The sequence below is a fragment of the Agelaius phoeniceus genome, chromosome 8 (genome assembly GCF_051311805.1).
Source record: "Agelaius phoeniceus isolate bAgePho1 chromosome 8, bAgePho1.hap1, whole genome shotgun sequence".
NCBI classification, from domain to species: domain Eukaryota; kingdom Metazoa; phylum Chordata; class Aves; order Passeriformes; family Icteridae; genus Agelaius; species Agelaius phoeniceus.
The window spans coordinates 16705660-16728708 of NC_135272.1; the positions used below are offsets into that span (position 1 = coordinate 16705660).

At 40.4% G+C, this 23049-nt stretch overlaps 1 long non-coding RNA gene across 1 annotated transcript in view; it reads right to left on the reverse strand.

Moving 5' to 3' along the window:
• LOC143694699 (uncharacterized) overlaps positions 1-23049 on the reverse strand; it is a 105543-nt gene that overhangs the window by 49280 nt on the left and 33214 nt on the right. The window lies entirely within an intron of this gene.

Sequence of the window (23049 nt, forward strand, 5' to 3'; positions counted from 1 at the left end):
ACAACTGCCAATGCAAGGTTTATAACTTCAAAGATTCTGGGCATATTTGCCCACACAAAGTTTTGTATCCTCATGTCTTCGGTCTACTGAATCACCAGTCTGCTGCTGGTAGAATAATTATAGGTCTGACTTTTATTTCCTTTTGGGGGGGGGAGAGGGGCAAGGAAGGGGGAGTTTGTTTGGTTTTTTGTTTCATCAAATACATCTGTCTCAGTCTCAGTTGTGAAGGGTTGGCTGGAACACACAAGAACTGTGGAATATTTGGGTTTACTAATAGCTTCATCAAAAAGTACCACTATAGTATCAATTTTATCAGGGACAATTTTGTAACTTGGAAGATCCTTTGTAACCTTAGGAAGTTTCACAGAGTACAGCAGGGGACAGGGCAGAGGAAATCAAGTAGAAAGTGCAGATGCACACATTACACTCGGGGAGGCTATAGCAGCTGGGTATTGCATTCTGCTGATTTGCAAAGGAACCAGTTTATGTATCAGCTTAAAGATAACTTGGTCATCTGTCACAGGACATCTGCTTCCTGAAAACTGACTCTATCCTTTCTTTTCACTTACAGTCCTGACCACTGAACCACTGTGGTTTAATTATGCAAAACTGGGGTTGAAGATTCAAGATATTGCTCAGATTGTTCTGCAGTAAACTCTTCTGATTCAGCAGTGTCAGCAGGAAGGAGCCCATGGACGCCAAACTAACCCCCATCTCTGCAGCCTGTTGTGCCATCACATGAAAATAAGATTCTTGCTTCTTGATCACTCAGCTCTGTTGTCCAGGTGATTTTCTGGATGTGTGACTGTTTTACTTGTCTTTGATTTCCCATTTATACTTCTTGCTAATTTCTTCATGGCTTGCAGAAGGCATTAATGTCTTCTCTGCCCCTGCAGTCCCCACTCACATAAAAGCTTCACGACAGTATGCCCTTTTATACCTTAGTCATTCTTGCTTAGTGCTCTACAAACGGCATAGCTGATCCTGGGAAATCTTTTTCTCTGGCATGCTGATGCATTGTGCTTAATGTATTATCAACAATGACAGAGCCGCCTCAGGCAACTCCAGCAACACAGAAAGCATAGGGGGTTTTATATAAAGGTTCTTTTGAAAAAAAGTGTATAACCCACACAGAAAACTTTCTCCCTTTGGTTTCCTGCAGGTCGAAGCAGGAGATGATGCTACATGGAAAGACAAGCCAAGGAGACCTTGCTCAGGTAAATCAAACCTGAAAGTAGTGGTAACTATGCTGGAGTTTATTTGTGCTGTCCGTTCATGTACCACTGCAGGAGCTTCATGCAGCACGTACAGAAAGCAAGTTCTAGAAGGGACCCGAAAGGGCAGCCCTGCCCTCATTTCCAGGGCTGTGCTGAACAGTGCACTCCTGCTACTGCATTTGCATGAGAAAGCAAGAAAGCCCTGCTGAAAGGTTGCACGTGCTAATTAGTTTGGGGAAATAGAGGGAGGCATTTCAGAAAAACTTCACATGCCTTGCACACAGTGCAGGTCATCTTGGTTTACATTTGTGCTCCTATAGCTGCAAGATGTCTCAAGTCTGAGTGACAGGGATGCTGTCCCAAACAGATTTTTAAATTGTTTTTCTTTTTAAAAAGTCCAGAGTGAGTGTTTTTCTTGACAAACTGTTGACAGTTCTCTAATTCTGGGCATTATGAGTGCTAGCATAAATCCTATACATGTGTTTCTAAACTGAGAGTCCAAAATAACCTCATTCCCTGATCACAATGTAAAGAATTATTCAGGATTCAGAAAGAAACCAATCTTTCAATGAGTTTCACTTAATTTAGAAGCTTGTAATGAATAGGAATTTTTAATCTGTTTGAAATCTCCTTTCAAACTGAGCTCTAGCTATAACCAATCCTTCTGACTAGCTGGGTATAGTGCCAACAGTTAGAAATACAAGTGCACAGTGCTCTTCTGTCCTGACAAGAAACTTGAAATCTCTGTATTCTGGAACTCAGCCAGAAATGTTCTTGCATGCCTTCTCCTCTCCTGACCTCAGCTGTCACAGTGGCCTCCAGCACCACACAGGAAAGCATCTTGGTTTTCCATCAGACTCCATTTTCATACATCAGGGAGATGAAGAATACAGGTTTTTGAAACATATGCAGTGCTGCATGTGTTTTGTCTGTATTTCTACTATGCCATGTGTACACATCACCATCTAGGAAACTGGTACAGATATTTTTTACAGATATTTTCCCTTACAGCTAAGGGAAAGGGGGGGGTTTATGAATTACATTTTTTTCAAAAAGAGACCATGCAGAATGATGCTCAAATTACTCACAGGGCTGAGACAGGTATTTGGTAGGCCGCTGTTGCATGGCAGAAGCATCCCTCCCACACCCTGGACAAAGCTTATACTTAGATCTGCAGGTGACCATTTAATCTGCAGGTGACCATTTAATCCATTTTAATTTTTTTTTACAATGCCAGCCCTTCCTTTACCTACTACCATGGTGAACAGAGGCAAACTCAGGCACTGCAGTGGGAGAAAGCAGTATTTCACAGGACAGAAAACATGGCACCAGTCACTCACTTCCCCTCTCCTTGTTTCATGGGTGAGGGCTGTCCCTCTTTTTGCTATTTCTTTTACCCCTGAGCTCAGAAGTCAGTATGAGCAGCATCAGGCCTTCACAAATGTGCTAAGGAGGTACCTCTTGGGATGGCTTCTCAACATGCTGTATCTTTTGCTGACAAATTGGTGTCAAGGCCAGAACTTAATGAAGTCTTCAGAGAAAATTTTTTAGCAAATCTAGGGATCTCAAAGGTGTGAACCTGCAGTAACACCAGAGTAACACAATTTATCTACTTCTGCTCGTCTTTTGGAAGGCTGAAAATTCAGCTTTGCAGCAAACTGTAAAATCACCTTTCTAGCTGCACCCACTTTGTTATTTTTCAGGTTTCCTTACATTCCAAAAAAAGAGCCCAGGTCACTAGCTTGGAGTAATTTGAAGTTAATCTCCTACTGATACCTTCAAGCTTGAAATCTTCATGAGCATCTCTGCTACACCCCTCAAGAAAATTACCTGAACAAAGCTGCCAAAACATGGTATGTCTGTGATTCCATTTCCCTCTGCACTGTGGAGCTGGATTCATGTCACTAGGTAGGTGCCACTCTTTTTCCAGAAGGACAGTAACAAAGTTTGTTCCCCTGTGTGTTGAAGAAACTCGGAAGACAAGATGTCTTCCTGAAGCACTTCATTTCCAGTGCTCCTGTTTCTGTCACCACAGAGGGCTTCCAGTGCTTGGGTAGGAACTTTCATGGGATTGGCTCATGTACCACAGAACTGTTTTGCTTCCTTCATTCAGATGTAGGCAGGACAAGCAAATGGGCAGCAGCTTACAGGGCTGTTGAAGACTGGGACGGTAGTTGTAGAAATGGGGGTGTATAAGGTAGGTTAGTTTTCCTGAGCATTAGGAATTTGAAGGGAAAATATAAACAATGTCTTGATTCTGGAAATATTAATGCAAACTTGCCAAATTTGGTTCTTTCTACTGAAAAATATGTGGGCAGAAATGTTTTTTTTAATTCTAGGAGTCAAGGGGTTTTTCTCCACATGAAAACAGATAAGGTTTTCAAAGGAATTGATAGCACTAATCACCTGGTAGAAAAACACCCACTTACTAAAACCAGAGGCCCATTGGCCATCTCAGTCCACACACCAGAAACTGAATGCACAACTAAAATCAGTAAGGTGCTGATAGGAAAAAAAAAAAAAAACAAAAACAAAAAAACCAAAAAAACCCAAAAAAACCCAAAAATATATATATGGAAACAGAAGTTCCATCTGCTGCTGCTACTGCTGAGCCAGGAGCTGGGGAGCACTGCCCTTACAGCATCCCAGAAATTGGGCTGCTCACTCTGGCTCTGTAGGACCTCAGGTGTCCAGAATCAGCAGGAAGTGCAGATTCACTTGTACAAATACAGGCACTGATCTTTGAAAACTGCTGCTCTGAACTGCCTCATTTGCACCAGCAGTAAACCAAGGAAATAGTTAGTCCTGGCTGCTGAGGAGACACAAGTCCTACATGTAAGTCCAGCTTTGTTACTGAAGAAGTATACTCACTGGTTCTGGTTCTGTACATAGGACCTGGGCAATTAGATTTTTACATTAAACACATTCTTTCTTTGAAAGCTTACTTAGCTTTCAAATTTAGATTTGAAAAAAAAAACACAGAATGAAATTAAATGTTTCTTTTGGATGGCACACTGATAAACAAAAGGAAATCCCTTGCTGCAGGATATTGCAGTCACAGGTCACGAATGTTTAAGCAGGAGTTACTGCCATCCAGAGGAGAAAAGCAATAAGCTGTCATATTTAATTATTTTTTAAGCACAGAAAGGTAAACCTAAATGGTTGATTCGGTTTGCTTTATATTAAGGAATCAAAGAATACAGAAGTATTATAAATGTACCCAGAGGTATCTGCCACAGAAAGCACCCAGGACCTCCAGGGCCTGCTACATCAGGGGACTGGGAGATGCTGTGGGCTGGAGGGATTTTTCTCAACTTTTAATTACCAAACTAGCAAAAAAACTACTGTGTGTCCAGCTCCGGAAAAAAGGTCCCTCCCTCTTCAACCGCCCCTTCCCTCAGAAACTGACAAAAGCACAGCGGGAAACAAAGAAATAAAGAAATAAGTCATCTGGGGAAATAGAAAAGGGGAGAATGGGAAGATCAGCATGGTTTGAAAGCGAACAAAAATAAAAGTTCTGAGCCGAAGGAGAAAAAAATCTGAGGGGAAAAAAAAATATTTGAATTTAGTGTCTTTTCTGGGCAACCCATGGCCAGTCATGAACCGTAGAAAATCCAAGAATGGCATTTCATTTTGGGCAAAATCAATAAGGAAAGTCTTCCCGGGACAGGTCTTTTTGAATATCTTATACAAATTGTAGCTCAGGATCCTTCTAAGCTTTATTTCTTCAATACCTTTCTCCTCATCGGGAACTAAAGTCCAGGTGCTCCTGTCCCTCCGTACGCCCAAGCGGGACGGGAGGAGCGGATGCGGCCATTCCCCATTCCCGGCTGCTCCCGGCCGCTTCCTGAGGGGGCCGAGCCGGGGCGCGCGGGCCGGCAGCGCCCCCTGGCGGCCGCAGCGCTCCCGGCCCCGGCGCCGCTGCCGCAGCGGGACGGGCGGGAAGGGACGGGACGGAGCGGGCCCGGCACGGAGGGAGCCGCGCTGCGCCGCCGGTACCGGGCCAGCTGGAGAGGGAGGCGCTGAATTCCCGATGTAAATCTGCAGCACCTTTGGCTGCTTTGCCGTTGTGCTGCTGGCCCTCCAAAAGATCATCAGAAGGAAGGGGCGCTTTAGGAGGGAAAGTTCCCCATCGGAGGTTAATTCTCTTGCATGTTAGACCGTGTATTAAGACACCTACTTAGCCTTCCCAGTCTAGTTTTGCCCACAAGGATACCAGACTCCTACCCCAGGGAGCAGAGCAGAGCCCAAATCCTCTGTGAATGCAACCATCTATTATCTGAGGCCCCCCCATGCTTCGTCTGCAAACGCAGTGCTCAACGCGGTTAAACAAATTAATTCTTTCCTCAAGGGGCTCTGCTTAATGGAGGGACTTCGAGAGGACCCCAAGCAATGTGCTTGCCCTATCCTAGATTTATTTGTTGAGGCAGGAGGGAGGTCAAAAGCACCGAGCCTTCCATTTCAGTAAGTTATGTGCCTGATGACCTGCTGTAGGAAGAACTATTGATCTCGGCTTATAACTCCTGCTAAGAGTCCTGTATGTATCGACAGTCCTGGAATGCCCCACATTTAAATACTAGGAGTGCCAAAGACAACCAAGCAAATATTTTAGCTTGCTGTCTGCAAACTTTTCTTCTGACAAAAGATTTCTGGTTCGATTGTTTCCAGTGACATGTAAGAAAGCTGAGGCATTCAAAATAATAAAATATTCTAAGATAATAGTTCAGGGTTTTAAAACAGGCCATGTTACCTACTCTTCCTGTATAATGCTGAAACTTGAGGGGAAAGAGGAGCCTCTCCATTACTAAATAGTTTGTTGTCAATAGCATTCATAGTCCATTAAAAAGTCCATCTGAATACCCTATTGATTTCATTCAACTTCCAGCCCACAGAAACTTAATGACGTTGGTAGTGAGATAGGACAAACCCCCTGGTTTTGCCACCATACCAGTTACCTTCAGTATAGCATTGTGCCATCTTCAGCTCCATCACAAGATGATTTATGTCAATAGCATGTGAGGAGCAATTGCCCTTAAAGGCAACAGATAACCACAGAACAGCAGCATCCAAGAAAAGCAGAGCACAAATCACTACCTTTTTTTTCCAATTAGGAAAAAAAGCATCATGAAGAGCCACATTTTACAGAGCTAAAATGATTTTCTGTTTAATGTCATCTATTTTTTAAACATTATAATAAAAATGAAACTGAATTTAGAAATCTGTTTTAAAAGCTGAAAGAAGCACTGCTGAGATGTAAGGAGGTGTATGGGCCAGTACCCAAAATATTGGATATAATTTTCCACCACATTCATCAAACCAAATCCATGTAAACTTTGAACAAGTTTGGCAAGAGCCTTAGTGGTTTTGGTTTTACTGCCCTATAATGGAAGAAGTTCCTTGTGCATTGGCTATCCCTTTGTAATTGTCAATATCATTGTGGTAAAATGTGCTTATATGTCTTAAGAGGATCAGGAATCAAGGCAATTCTTTGAAGACAATTTACAGTCATTTCATGAGTGTTTGTTATGCTGCCTGGTCTGCATAGCTGCCTACATGGGGAGGTGCCAATGATAGCAGGCAGTATTGGGTGCTGCCAAATGAAATCATCACCTGCCTTTGTGCCCCTTCCCAAAGCCTGCTCCTCACAGGCAGCCTTCGGCACACACACAAACGGATAAATCATCTCACCAGCCCAGAGGTGACAGGGAAATTAGAGTCCTTCTCTGCTCAATGCAACACTTTAGTCATTTGAGACAGGAAATCACTTTGTGTTGGGAAGCAGTACTGGGTAAATCTCAAGCAGTTTCCAGAGCAGTCAAGGGCTCAGGTTGCAGAAGGAACAATGTGATTATGACAGGCAGGAAGCAGAACAGGACAAGTTCCAGCAAAAACTCCACAGAATGTAATAGCAAATGTTGCTCCTGGTGTAGATCAGTAATAGGTCATTCAAAAAAATATACCAAGATTCATTCTACAAATACAATAAACTCCTAGAGCTGTTTCTATAGAATTCTCTTCAGTATGGTAGGATTTTTCTATACAAATACTTTTCTGTGCCCTGCATCACCCTGAGCACAGTTCTCCAGAAGTATCAGCACAAATAATGATGTCAAGGAGGAGATACAGAGAAGTTCTTTTTCTCTCCCACCTTCATCAGCTGCAGTATCTCACTATCAGTGAAAGCTGGCAGAGGGATCAGTGACAAGTTGCCTAAAGATAAGGAAGACACAGACTGCTGAGGAGAACTTTGAGAAGTATCTCCTGTGAAGGATCTGCTCCAGAGCTGAATTAGATTCCTCTTTGTCAAGGCAGAGGCTAAACTTTGGAGTGGTGTCAAGTCTATTTTTATGATACTAAAATCTCCCTGGGAATTTATGAGACTCTCTCTTTGGATTTAAATTATCTCTTCAGGAAGGGGGGGTTATAGATCAGTCATTTTAAGCCAGCTGACCTCAGTCACCTTCAGTGACAGGTAAACTCAGCTTAAAGGAAAAGGATCCCTAGGGTCAGTGGTTTCTGAAGGGGGTTGGGGGGGTGTGTGCACTATCAGAATACTCAAATAAGAGAAACATGATGCAAAGTGAGGGCATTCCCTTGCAGCAGTGCAGCAGATGCAAAACACTAAACTAATGAAAGAACCATTGACATTTCATTCCAGAACCATTAATGCTTCCCAAAAGGTCCAGAATTATGTGGAATTAAATTCAATAGTGAATCCCACTTTATATGATGATACAAGGCATTAATAGAAATTACCTGTTGAGTGAAAAAAGAGCTAAACAGTATTTGAGGCATTTGGGTTACTCATAGCTGACTTTTAACAATTGCCTGAAAAGGTGTGCTGCTTTTTGTGCAGGTCATTATAATCTACCTGTAGAGCTTCATATTCATATCTTATCATATCATATTTTCATATCTGTTTTACATGCAAGAACTTCCATGTCAAGCTGAAATGCTTGCCTCAAATATTCAGGGTGGGTTCATTAAATTCAGAACAGCAGTCAAGGGTGAAAAAGCCACTTGTCAAGCTCAGCCTGCTCATCAATCCACTTGCTGCTCTCCTGTGTGTCTGCTGGGCAAGGAAGTGTTTCCAGTGGCTATTGTGAAGCAGCAAAGTGCCAGGAATGTTAGAGAGATTGTGGAAGGCAGTAAACCACACAGTGCATTTCTGGAGTGAGTTTTCTAAGTAGTTCATGGTTTTAAAACTTGAAGCTTCATCCACATTGCAATTTAAGCATTTGTAGCTATTTTGAACAAGGGAGAAATTAGGAGATGATGGATTCTGTTACAGGAGAGTTCTTTGATGCCCTTTTCAAACACTATCCAGATACTCATCTGAAGCTTTCATTTACAGTAAATACTACAAAGGATCAGCTATTTGAAAGAAATTAAAAGGATGGAACATTTTCTTGGCTGTTAGACATCTGAGAAATCCAGAAGTGGATGATGCCAGACTATCTGTCATATGTGTACTTCCTGTAGCCTTACTCTCCTGAATGAAATGTGGTTACCACAGGAGATATTTGCAATTGAGAAGGAGAGATCAACTAGATTTGGCTTCCCTAAATGTGGTCTGTCTCTTAGAAAGTGTTTTACAGTTTCTGTTACAAATTTGAAGGAAAGGTTTTCTCATTAACAATTGGCAGGTTACCTTTTCAGCACAGAAGAATTAAGGATATTGGGGTAAGTTTCAAGCCCCCATTTTAGAGTTTTAGGCAAGCACTTTCATCAGCTGATTGGAATGACACCACAGGCACCCAATATACCTATGGGACCATTTACAAATGGGCTTCTATTTAATCAATCTCTGAAGTAAAAAATAAATAAATAATCAAAGTACATTTACATACACAATTACGAAATATATGGTTTAGGAGCTACTATAAATAGTAAATATGTAATTCCAATCTTTAAAAATAAGACAAAAATTGCATTTCTTTAAAATTTAATAACAGTAAGGGAAACCTTTCTGATTTCTTTAGGTCAGTTTCAGATAATTTAGGTTGAAAAAACTTCTGTAAGTGATCCAATCCCCATCTCAACATAGGTCTCATTATTTCAGGTCGCTCATGCTGTGTTCAGTCCAGTGGAACCCTCCAAAATGGAGATTCTGCAAGTTCTGCTGAGTGCTGATTGCTGCAATGCATTGGTAAGAGAGCAACCCACAGGCAAAACTTTCTCCACTTTTCTGAACACGATAGGAAATGTTCCACTTCCTATTCAAGGACGTTCTCACTGACCTTTCTGGGTTGCATATAATACCTTTCAGGAATCAGGCAACAGAGCTTTGTATCTGGGGGATCTAATAGGTGTCTAGAGGTGTCTCCTCCATTTAGGCTTGCATGAGCCCACTGTGGAAGGGATTATTTAAGCAGCTCAGGATCCAAAAGTTAGCAGAGTAAGTTAAATCTTTCCATTACTTTGTGATTTACATCTGGTTTGTTCACTTGTTTACAAAATTAGTTGGTTTTTTTCCAGTTAAATCTCTTTTAGACTTATTGGAGAGGTGACAAAAATCTGAAAAATGTCACTATCACCAGTATTTTTAAATGTTCCCTTAAAAAGTGTGCAGTGATTTGACTCATATCTTTTAACAAATTCTGGAAGCTCTAACATCACTGCAAGAACTACTGGTCACCCTTCTTAGTGTGCAAATCCCCTGTGAGTTCCCAGCCCCTGTGCAGACCTCTGCAGAACTGGGGAGCAGAGCTTTTGCCTCATCCCTCCTGACCTGTCCTGCCTCCTCCAGCTTCCATCCCTCTTCCGTGCAGAGCTCAGGCCAGGAGAGCCAAGGAAGCACTCGAGTATTTTTGTGGCAAATTGCTGCTTTCAGGAACATGCATTAAAGACACAGATAATCCTGTCTATTTTGTTCCCAGTTACTTGCAGCAGAGAGGTCTGGATCCAGACCAGTGCTGGGAGCCTCTTCTTCCCGGGATACCAGGGCAGCACCAGGGCAGATCTCCTGCCAGAAGTGAACATGGGGCGTTTTGTTTAAGCTGGGAAGCTGATAGTGTTGAACCCATCTAGTTGAATAAACCAGCTGCCTGTCCTCTTGCCATCTCTGATGTAAATCTGTATGGTATTGTGAAATTTTATTTTAAGCTTGCAATATTTACCAAAGCAAACCAAAAGGGTTCTTTCTAACTTCCACATAATTTTTTCTACTGAGCTATTTGTTGGAAAGATATGTTCATGTATAATTAAATGTGGCTTGCTTAAACCTTTGCAGTTGGTAGCTATATATATATATTTTGTTGTGCTTTGAGTACAAAGGCTATATTATGCTTTTGTTGGCATCCTTGCTGGTTAGAATGCCAACTGCATAATTTTGTTCTCTGCTCTATGTCAGAATTCAAGTGCCGAGGGCTCAACAGGTGGTGCTGGGATAAAGTTCTGGCAAATCAAATAGGTAATGTGGTTATTTCTTTTGTCAAATTATAATTGAAAACAGAGACAAGTAAAATGAAACTCACATTTTCCTAGTGCAAAAGAGAGACTAGAATTAAATCAGTTTCCATGACAAATACACATTACTACTGAGCTTGGTCTGTAAATAAACATGCAACACCTTAGTTTTGATGTAGAATGATTTTTTTTTTCTCTGTAAATTTAAACCTTAAGCATCAGTGTTTAAACAATAACAGAAGACCAGAGTCCTCCATGAATCTTCTGTCTTGCTTGTACATATTTAGGAGAAAATATGCCTAAAGCTTCAGAAAAACTTTGAAAAGATTTAAATCTGAAAAGTCAGAGAATTTGAGACAATCTGTAATACATAACTCCAATGTTTAACATCAAGAGTTTCCTGCCATATTGTTTTCTAATCATTGCTATATCCATGCTCCCAGAAGAAAATGATAAATACACTGGGAATTCCAGTGAATGGGCTGAATGAGGTGTTGCTTTTTTATGCTTGACTTGGATAATATTTATTAATCCTAAAATCACAAAAATGGGATAAAACCTTCTATAGCAAAAATGCAGCAAATTATATCTGCATAGCTTGGTTTTCCAAAATTGCACATAAAAAGGCCCATGCACTTCCAGGACTATCCACTTTGCTATTGTGGCTGATCTTTTTTACACCAAAATGTTTTTATTTTCCTCTGAGGACCTATCCAAATCTAATATAAGCAATCTTATGTACAGTTCCAATGATTATCATGGTTTTATTTAGTTTTCCATTCCTCCTCATTTAAAGACATTTCTCCTAAACTATACATTTCTCAACTCAGTTTTGTTTTGTTTTGTTTTGTCAGCTCTGAACCCATCGTTCACTGGAGCAGCTTCCTGCAGTGGCCTCCAGTTCTTTAGGCTATCACAAACATCTTTTTGTCCCTTTCAAGCTCTTATTTAACTCAAGGTGCTGCCTTTGTCTGGGACCAGATGGTGCATCCTCTTCTTTCAGTAAGTCATTCCATATTTGATCAGGAGCTGAGTGGCATGGAAAAGGGGTATCCCATCACTCCAGAAACATTGATATTTTCACCTTTTGCATGCCATGGTGATCTGGTTTAGTCCTAGCAGAATGCACCCGTTTCTCTCCCAGGCTATGGCTGTGCTGCTGAGTGCCAGGGCTGTGCTCAGGGGATGGGACACGCCTCACAGAGCATGGCCTGAGAAACTCCTGAATATGGCATCAAAAAATGCTGCATCTGACAGATCACAGGGTAAGAAGCTGACAAATGGACATGTGGTGCTGTGAGGAATTCCCAGGTGGTTAAGGTGGATTTTTGTGACAAACAGCTGAATTATAGAGAAAGGTAAGGCTCTGTGTTGGGGTTGGTTTGGGATTTGGGATAGTGCAAGGCCAACAGTGGTGGGTAACTGTATCAGCTTACCCATACACAGATGAGATCACCTTGAAATGGTATCAATAATACCAAAATTAAAGTTGAATACCTACAGAAATTGAAAATAGAAAAGAGAGTAACTGGATTAATAGAGAAATAATAAATCCATGACTCTTATCTATCTCTTTTACTGCCTTTTGGCTAGTAATCAATTTAATTTCTTCACACTTTTCAGTATGAAGATATCTGGGAGCAAGAAGATATTTACTGAGAATAAAGATCTCAGTTCAACATGACACTCTACACAATCCCACACTTGGACTGACCCTGTTCCAGCTTGGTTAACCCAGGAAATCTGCACCCAGTTGTTTTAGGAGTTAATCTGTAGCTTTGCTGCAATGGACTGGCTTAGAAGGTAAAAATTATATTACAGCCAAAGTACTATTAAGTTCTTTACCCCTTTAAAAATCCTTTTCCTGCACTACTGCATTTCTAGACTGACCTGAGGCATGCCATGAGGACAGATCCCCAGTCTCTATGATTTTTCATAAAGGTTCAATACATAAGAAAAAGTCTCCTGGCTTTACTTTTATTTTTTCTTTTAAATAACCATCTTGAATATTTATCTTATTGATCAGACAGCTTTTTGGAAAAGAAACAGCTGAGAAGTAGATAATGTGCCTTTTTCATTGACAAAAGATTTATGTCTTGCCTGGAAGGACTTGATACTTCGAGGGCTCACAGCTGACCTAGTCAAGCACAAGTAGCACGTAGTCCAGTATTTATCCAGGGGAACCAAGACTGCTGCTCCCACTTCTTTGGTGTGAAATTAAATCAGCCACACTGAAATTGGCAAAGATTTAAAAACATGATAAAAATTCTATCAAGAAGGGGAGAGAGAGGCTCAGAAGCATTTTGAATCAATGACATCTGTGCAGAAATAAGTAGGGTGTGCATGAACACTTCTGGTGACCTTCTGCAGGAGCCATCTATGTGCTTGCCAGGCACCTTCTCCCCACAGGAACAGGTGAGGAGTTCAGCCACAGGGCTGACCACCCTTCCCCACAGCTGGCACAACCACTGCAGTTTGGCTCATTTGTATCACTGAATTCTGTGCTGAGCCACAAGAAGGGAAGGAGAATGAAATGTGTTCTTAGGTGCCTCTTTGCCATGGACTGTGTGTAGCCTGGGGTCACTGACTGCTCAGAGAAAAGGCTTCTCTCAATTTCAGCGTTTTAGTCAATGTATTAAAAAAAACCAAACTACTATGGGGTTTTTTTTCCCCTTTAAGCAGGGGTTGAGAAAGGTAGACTAAAATAGTAAAATTCTGCTTTTCCCAGGAGATCCTTAATTTTCTCTAAGGATAATATGACAGTTTCCACCAGCTTTGCCACAGCTCAAATGAAGCAGAAGGAATAAATGTGTTAGTGTGTTGTGCTTGTACTCAGATGAGCTTTCACAGGAGGCCAGAAGAAGGGCAAGGAATTGGGTGTACCTTCATTTCCTGAGGTGAGCAGAGTGTGTGGGTTTTCCCATTCCCTGCTCCTCATCCTCCTGCCAGTCCAGACAGGTCAGCTCATGGAAGTGCTATTGATGGCAACATAAATTGAGTATTGGAAAGCACAGGCAGAATTTCCTCAGAGGAAATTAACCATGAATTGGCTTAAAAAAACACCTCCTATCTAATATAAATAATGCTAATATCTTCAGAAGTATTACTGTTATCCTGCAACTGAGAAAAGAAAAAAATTCAACAGTCAGGAAATTCATTTTCCTGAGTGCTGGAAAGCCTAGAGGTTAATGCACACAACAAGATGGCCACTTCAAGACCATTTCTTCTTTAAGGGCCATTTCTTCTTTAGACAGTATTCTGCATTGCACCAGGCAAGTCACCATGTTTCTTTTCCAATAATTTCATCCATAAAATGAGAATGAACCTACATGGCTCCCATTCCGGTGATAATGGTAGAGCTCATCTGACTTTGTTATGAAATGAGACTGCTCAGATAGAAACAAGCTCCTGAAATTCAAATTATTCATATTACTCCATGCTGTTCCATTACAGAAAAATGGCAGATTCTTGTGTGGTACTTAGGAACAGAGAAACAGCAAAATTTTCTGGTTTTTCTTTTACATTGTTACAAATTTGAATAGGATCTATATTTTGCCCTTTCACATTCAGCATTTGATTAATTGTTATGTAATATCTGTTTTATATTGATCTATTAGAAAGAGTCTGTATTATGTTTCATTTTTTTGAAAAGAACAGAAAAGGTTTTTTTCTGTGTAGCTGTTTGCTGTTGTTTTCTGTGACATCACATAATGAAACAGATATTTGGAGAAATATGAGATCAGGAGCTTAGTATGTGTATGTGTGTGTGAAGTGTTTAAACCTGCAACCAGATTTCAAATTTTTCTTGAATTTGCATACAAAAAATGTAAATATTTAGACTGGATATAACATCTGTGTTATTAAAAAATAGGTTTAAAAAATCCTCCAGAACAGGAGTATGGTAGGCATTATTTCTCCTCTCTCCCAGCACTCTTACAGCCCAGAAATAAATACTTAGAGTTATATTTTCATCTCAGTTCAATGTAACAGATTTTAGCGACTCAAATCCCTTTTTCCATTAGTGTGAGTTAAGCTGCTCAGGCTTTGTCCATGGATGTTGCCCTACTTTTGTCCCTGTCTCTGTGAGCCTTCAGTTCAGTTCCCCTGCTCAGGACTCCAGGTAGGTGAACCTCACAGGGCTCTGGCTGGCTGGAGCATCACTCCCAGGCTAAAGCAATGCCTGCTGTGCCTCTCCAACCTGTGGCACATTTAGCACTTCCTTTTGCCCTCCAGGTCAGGACAACCTCTGGGATCACAGCCCTGGCAAGGGCTGCTGAGAGCAGCCAGCCCAGGCCAGCAGTGCCCCATTGCTGGGGCTGGGAGGGCTCCCAGCACATCTGCCCCTGTTACTCAGGTCCAGAGATTAGCAGGGGAAGGGGCTGGGAACCACGCTGGGCTTAGAGCTGTGTGCATTCTGCCAGCCCAGCCCTGCACAGAGCTTCCCCTTTTCTTCTTGTTGCTCTTGGGTACATGCACAGGGCATGATGCTTTTTGAATACCTCTTCACTTGTCCCTCTGAACCATCCTCTCTATTGTCAGTCAGTTATTTCAATTATTTCATCTAAATTTCTTTTTACTACAACTAGTCTGAGGACAGAGGACTTGATCCTTATCATTATGCAACCTAAAATGGCAATGCTTACCCTGAAGTGTCTGGTTTCTAGTGACAGTCACAGTGACAGGCATTGCCTTGTACCACATGCATAAAGTTAAAACGTTGCAAGAGAAGGGCTTGATACCTTACTGAAATCTATTTCAGCCTTTTTTATGCTTTTATTATGATTAATGGATGAAACACAACCATTTGTAGTGCATTTATTATCACAAACAATATTGAAAGTAATTTGACCCCTACAGTACTTTCTTTTTTTAATAATACTATACAGTGGCAAAAAGGCTATGAAATCCTGTGCAGAGATCTTTATCTTAGTTGAACTGGTTGAAATACAGACAATGGAAATTCTCTGGGTTGACACTGGTATAATGGGAAGCAGCATATAACCTGCTTTTCTGAGCAATGTGCTGTCACCACAAACTACATCCCCATACATACCCAACATGTAAAATGTTTATTTGTCAGCCTGCTCCTGTGAGCTCTTTATTTATGGCTACTTTATCATCTGAAATAAGCCATGTTTTTCATTATTAGAAACATAACACTCTGGCAAAATCTGAAGTTGTATAGGAGAATGGGAATGCTTTTATTATGAAGTCATTTTGCTGTAAGCACTGAAGGAATCAGATAATGCCACACTGTGTTACTCAGCTGGCAGGTCAAGTGTGATAGAAAAGCATGGAGTTCAGAAAACCTCTTCTGGCATGGTGTGGTTCACCAAGGGACTAAATTACTGTTTCTCCCAGGACTTGAAAAGTTGGGAACTCAAGGTAATATTTTTGTCTGCGGCTTCTTCAGCCAGAGACTGAGCACTTGTGCACAGCCCCTCCCTGGCCATGAGCTGTCCCTTGGAGGGTTCTCTCACAGCTGCCAGAGGGGAGGATAGCATTGTGTGCCATTCACTACAGTGTGTACCAACCACTGAGCTCTGCAGAGGAGCTCTAAGAGCTCCCCTGAGGAGTCAGAGCTGAGGTAAGACACTGACTGACATACCTGAATGCCAGTACCTCTTACTGGTCACATACATTCAGCAGAGCTAAGCTGCCAACTTTCTAAGTGTAAGGAAAAGAATTATGTCCTGACATTGCCATTCTCAAATTCAAATCCTCACAGGTGGATAAAGTAAAAAAATATCATGCTTGGCAGCAATTTACCTTAAAATGGCAAAATTAAGTAAAAAAAAAGCGCAGCTAGCACAATCCATGTGGAGTCTGCTTAATGGCACAATAAAGGTCCAGTTTATACCCTAAAAAGTCTTTTCAAATATCAAAAATAGTTACCATGTCTAAAGAGCCAGAGAAGACAGTTATCAGGAGAAAAAAGCCATCCTTCAAAAAGTAAGTCCTATTCTCTGGAGAAAAGTAGATAGGAGACTTGGAGAAGTTAACTGAAACCACTGTAAATAGGCCTACAAGAGTTTGAAGAGTGACTTGCTAAGCATACAAACCTAATAACTGCATTCACTTGCCTCAGCCTAGAAGGTAATTGGTAAACTGATGGTGCCAACACATGACAGAGGTACAAAAGGAGCAGTTCTGGAAGAGAAAGCCATTGCAGGAAACCTGAATGTTATTTGCATCAATTATCAGTAAGGAAGGACAGTGAGGTTCCTATATGAGACCAAAAGTATCTCCAGGACTTCATCAGATCAAAGTGTCAAAAAAATATTACACTTGGAACAGAGGGGATTCCCTCAAGTATGAAATACCCAGTAATAACTCAGTATAATCAATTATTTGCACTGACCTCACTACCACAGGCAAGGAAAAAGAAGATGAAAATATGTGAGAAAGATTCAGAGGTGACCCTGCAACCTTGAGACCGGTAAACCAGAAGTGCTGCAGCAAACTACAGAAGTAGAAGTTATAAAAAGAAAACAAACTGGTAGAAGTTATAAAAAGAATCAGGTTAATGTGGGGAAACGTATGTCCCTCAGAGAGGGGCTGACCTGACTGTTGTAGAAGAAATCATGCCCCCAGACCTGCTAGAGCCCCATAAGGGATCAGCATGTTCATTTTTACGAGGAAACCCCAGCAGCCCAGTTCACAGTGCACCATCCAAGGCACAACTGTGTCCTGCCTGCCTTAGACAGATGTTAGAGACATCAAAACCTACTGCACCTATAACTAATATTACAGAACTTTGCTTTTATTTTGTATGGTACAGAATTCTCTGTACTTCTGATTCTTTTGAAAGCTGCAAGCCAAACCTCATATGTATCAATCAGACTGTGAAAATATACTGCTGGAGTTGCCTATGGATTCTAATGGAATGAAAAATTGCTTGCATGCAGTAGAGAGACATAACAGAGTGCTACTGCCATTGTTCATCCTTTGGAATTTGGTCTGAGTCTGAGCCTGTTAATCAGCAGTTCCTCCTGCTCGTACTTGAAGCGCTCGGCGCCAAGAGTGAATTTCCTCTCAGTGCTTTTGCACTGGAAGCTTTGCCAAAGGTCTTTTGTTCCCGATGTCAGTCAGCTGTGCTCTGGCCTTAACTGTGCCAGTAACTCGTGGCTGCAGATTATTCATTCTGCTCTGGTGCAGAGAGCAGCGTGTCAGCCTGGAGCTGGTGGAGACACTGGGTCTTGTGTACACCCAGTTCAGGTCTGGGGACACCAAAGGTGATTGTGGACCTTTTCTCAAGTGCCCTGCAGCCCTGAACAAGGTGATTTGGAAGGTGTGCTGACTATAAAAATGCTAATTTCTGGGTACAAAGTACCAAGTATACAACCACTCATGTGGTCCGAGTGCTCCTGCTGTGCAAGATTTGATCTCATTATGAGATTTGTTCAGAGGGGTTTGTTTGAGATCATTACCAAGAAACTATAAAATTACTGTCAGGGAAATGATTTTGAATAATATCTACTACAAAACAGTAGTTATGGCAAAACTAATGGCAACTTCTAACACAAGTATTTTTTCTTGGTGTGTCTGGAGGTGTTAGATTATAGTTGGACATAACTTTGCAAAACCAATTTCATATCATGGGCTAATTCTTTTAAAGAAAAGATCAACTGAATGTTATCAGATATTCTTGGCCAGATTCACTATCTTGTTTTACCCTTTTTCTCAGGAAAATAATAGAAAAAGAATGAAAGAAAACTCAGTTTAGGCAAAATTCCCAGAATTTAAGAGAAAAAAATTAAACCATAAAATCACAGAATGGTCTGGGTTGGAAAGTACCCTAAAGGGACATTTTCAATTGTATCAGGCTGCTCAGAGTCCTGTCCATCCTGGCCTTGAATGGATCCAGATCTCCAGGTATGTGTTTGAAATACTGCTCATCCTTCGCATGTTTGCCCAGCTCAAAGCAAAGTCCTACAAATGAAAAAAGTAAATAGAGATCCCACAAAAAATAGACACAGGCTGATGCCTTCATCTCTTAAATGATTTTGATGTCCTGTCCCAACAGAGGTTTAAAGCAAAGATAAGGTTGTTTTCATTAGCTGTTGAAAGTTTGGATGAAAACATTGTGGTACTTCATTTTTCTTGAGTTTTCTTTCCCTTTCCTTTTTTTTTTCTGTGTTGTTTTTTTGGGTTTTTTTCCACAAAGCTACTTCTGAAATAGTCTTTTGTTGGCATACACACTGAACCAACTTTTATCCCTGATAAAAACTACAATAACTAAGGGGCAAACCTTACAAAGTAGCTCATGAGTAAATGGAATTTAATGGGGTCAATTATCCTCACATGCTTGTGTGCAGGTTTCATTAATATTAATAAGTCCTAGACATGCTACTGAGCTGAAGAATAGGCTGTCATTGGCCTCTACATGCTGTTCTGTGTGTGCTGATTTAGGATTATTCAAGAGAACACATTCATTTCCAAATGTCTAATATGTCAGTGGCAGAAAACCCCACATTTGCCCATTACACCTGCAAGATACAGAAAGATTGAAAAAATAGGTTAAACGACTGAAACAGCACAGATTCCATTTGTGCTTTTTCCATAATGCAGAATCACATTACATGCATGTCTTGTCATAAATATTTAATGAAGTGGAAATGAATATGTAGCAGGCTGGGTTCTTCCCTCTAAGGGTTAAGTTCCATTTCTGCAAATTGGTTTGTGCCCTATTTCTGTTCCTGTGTCTCTGTGCATCTAGACATTTTCTTGGCATCTCTAACTCTTCTGAGGTTTCAGGAGATCTTTGGAGATTTGCTAGTAATTGACCTGTTTGGATTGCCCATGACTGGCATTTGCTAAAAGATAATACAGTCCTGCATTTTGTTGTTAAGTGCTGGTTGTGTTATTAACTTGTGGCCAAACCAGAAGAAAGGCTCAGGAGACATCATTTCCCTCAGACAACTTCATTTGGTTCTTACCGTAATCTCCATTAAAATGAAGCACTTTGCTCTCAGCTGAGGGGCGTCACATGTTCCTAAACTTGTCGGCTGTGTTTGGCCAGTAATGAATACACCCACTTTGCTTTGGTTTTTTTAAGATATTACTGTACACTAAGGGTAAACAGTCAACATCACATCAAAGTCAGATGATTTAACCTTCTGCCACTTCTCTAACCACTAAAGAGTTCCTGCCAGGGCTAGCTGGGTATTGGAACATGTGTAAATGTTTTCTGAGAAAACAGAATTATCAAATGGAGGAAACCTGATGTTTTAACCTTAGAAAACAGGAATAATTATTAAGATTAGATCTACCATATCCCAAAGGAGTCTGAATGAACCCCATTTGTTTTATTTTTGTCATGTAACAGGAAGAAATCTTGCCCCAAGTTACAATAGCATAGTTCTGGAGGAACCTCCTTCAAGTTTAGTTCTGCTGTAATTTAAACTGGTACTGTGTCAGTGTAATACATCTGCTTCCAGCAAAGTTCCTCATCTCTAGCACCATATTTAACAGCCAAGAAGAAAATGAAAAATAGAGTCTGGAAACAATGAATTAACACTAGCCAGATAAGCATAGGGAATCTACTTCGTGTAACACAAGAATTAAATACTGCTGATCTTTGCAAGTAGCAATGACAACTCAAATACAATGCCTTGGGGCCTGCAATAACCTGGAGGCTAATTAACTGCAGAAAGGGCTTTTTATATTACACTTTGTATTAAATAAATTCAGCACAAACCCTTAGAGACCAATAAGCATTTTTAGGCAGTCTAGCTAAATTTTACCCCAAAAGTGATCAAGCTACATAGAATTCTGGCTTGTGACTTGTCTCATTAATGTATTGTCCTCCAATAATTCAAGTGCTTAAGATTAAGATAAGAGAAAATAAGAGATGGAGATAGAGGAAGTCTTCTGTCAGTATGATGTTTATGATTTTTTTATCTCTTTAAACATAGTACTAAATAGAAAGATATAGAAAATTTACTTCAGGGTTTTTAAACACTACCCTAAAATGTGTCATCATTTTAAAACCAGAAACTGATGTGATCAAGTGAATAAAAAAGGAAAAGAGAGGAGGCACAGCTTAATTTCAAGGCTCATCCAAGTTCGCCACTCTCTCAGTTACCCCTGGAGAAAGATTCCAGCAGGATACGAGCACAGTGCTGCAAGGCCAAGGGCTGGGCACAGCAGGGATATCAGCAGGGAACCTCTGGGGGAAAATGAAGTCCTGCTTTTTTCATAAAACTTCTGATCATAGTCAACAACCAGGGTGCCTCCAGATTTGTGTGCAGTAAATGTGGCATCAACTAAGCCACTTAAAAATACACACTAGGAGTAAATTATTTCTGTTTGGGTCTCAAGGAAATATTCCACTTCTCTTTGTAGATGTCTTTGTCTTGTTCTCATCCTCTTACACACACACACTCAAGACTAGAAGCAGAAACAAGGCAGAAACCATATCTAATTTCCATAATTGGCTTAAAAATAAGAGATTGCTCATTTTTTATTTCCAAGCTAGCAGGTGTGTGAATCACAACTGGTAAGCTAAATTTTAAGTTATTATAAGTGCATTTTAAGTTATTATAAGGCATTATTTTTTAACATTTCTCATGCAGTTGTAATACACTGAACACAGCAAGAAGTGGAAACAAGTAGAATCTGGCTTGAATTCTTTCAGAACCTTCAGGTTAAAGAAGTTTCCCAGTACTTCTCTCAATTAAAACAGTGAAATTCCTTAAAAGAAAATCTGTCTCCTTCCAGAGGAGGTGTCAGGTATGTTCATCACTATCTGCTGCAGTCTCTGTCTTGAGAGATCTGAAATATCAATAGGAGCACTCAAGCACACCAACATAATCTTTGCAAGACGGAGCAGGATAAAGTGGAAAGAAGACCATAATATCTGATGTCCTTATCCCAAATTTGAAAGACAAGGAGTAGGCACTGGTGGAGTTCACAAAATTATAAAATTAAGTAAGCCTGTCCTTCATATAGGATCTTTCACAGAGATACTGGCACTCCCTTTTGAAAAAATGAAACTTAGCCACCAATACAAGTTTGCATTTAGGACCTTCATAGAATAATTGCAGAAATTGATGCTGGGAGTAATTCAGAGGACCCTTATCTCTTCTCAAGTTACAACCCCACTAATAAACAACTTGTCAGCCTGCATCAGGAGGGCTTTACCCACGAATTAACACATGAGCTGTTTGCCATCAGCCAGCCTCAGCTGCTCTCAAATGGAGGCAGGCTGCTTTCACCCTTCATTCTCCTAGGATTTCTTAGATATTATGGCTGAGGCAAAGTTGTCATGTTTTAATTGCCATACAATACCAGAAAAGTAACAAGGATTTATACCTATCTCCCCTTTTTAACCATTGGTGCTTGGGGTTTTTTTTAAGATTTGTTGAAGTTTCTCAGAATCAGGGCTAAGATAAATGCACTGGTCCCTGGAATTCCTGTGTTATGCACTGTTTGCACTGTTGCTCTGTCTTGACAGAGAGGTCATCATGGCATCTCCCTGCTGATAGCATCCTGCATGTCACCTCTGGCAAGGTTTTGGCTGAGTCTGCTGGACAAAAACCAACAGATAAAACCATGATTCCAAATTTTGGCTGTTTTTTGGTTCTTGTTTTTTTTAAGGTCTGAATCTCATGAATAAATTTATGACTTTTCAAAAAAAAAATTTAAAAATAAAAAATAAAAGAGGAGGAGAGTTTCTCCTGTAGTCAAGAACCTTCCTTAATGAGATCCAGACAGATTTACATTTTCTAAAAGTGCAAGACTTTGGGTTTTTTCCATTTAAGTCATCAACTCCTGCATAAATTACATTTGTAAGAACCATTGGCTCCAATCAAAGGGTATTTAAGAGTCTGTCTGGCTGAGTTATGAAAGGACCAGGTAAGAGGAAGTGGAAAAAAGGGCAAGCTATAGAATATCCATTAGTAAGATGACTAATATTACCACAAACCTGATTTCCCATTTCTTTGGTTTCTTTCATGGAGATTTAAAGATAATTGTAGCTAGCATTCAGAAAGAAAAACTAAAAGAGAGAGAAATCCTGCAAAGAGAAGTCATATTTACAAATGCTCAATATTTCTTCTGGCTTGTTGTAAATGATTTACGAGGTGCTTTTTAATATTAAAGTTCTTCATTAGTTCATTGGACACATGGTCAAGATTAGTAATGAACTAATTGTCATAGAAAAGAATTTATGGCTTACAGTCTCCAAAAAACCAGTAGTTTGGCTTCTGTGGGTAAAAATGAGGTAATGTAACAAAGTCCTGACTGTGAGGAAATAGTTTTTTAAATCGCAGACAAATAAGATTAATGCTACATCCCATGCTGTGCAGAAAGGGATATCTTGCATGGTTAAAAAAATATATTTAAAAACCATCTAATTTCCCTGGGTTTTCCTATGTTTTACCTTTTTTTTTTACATAAATGTTTCCTGTTCCAATAATCT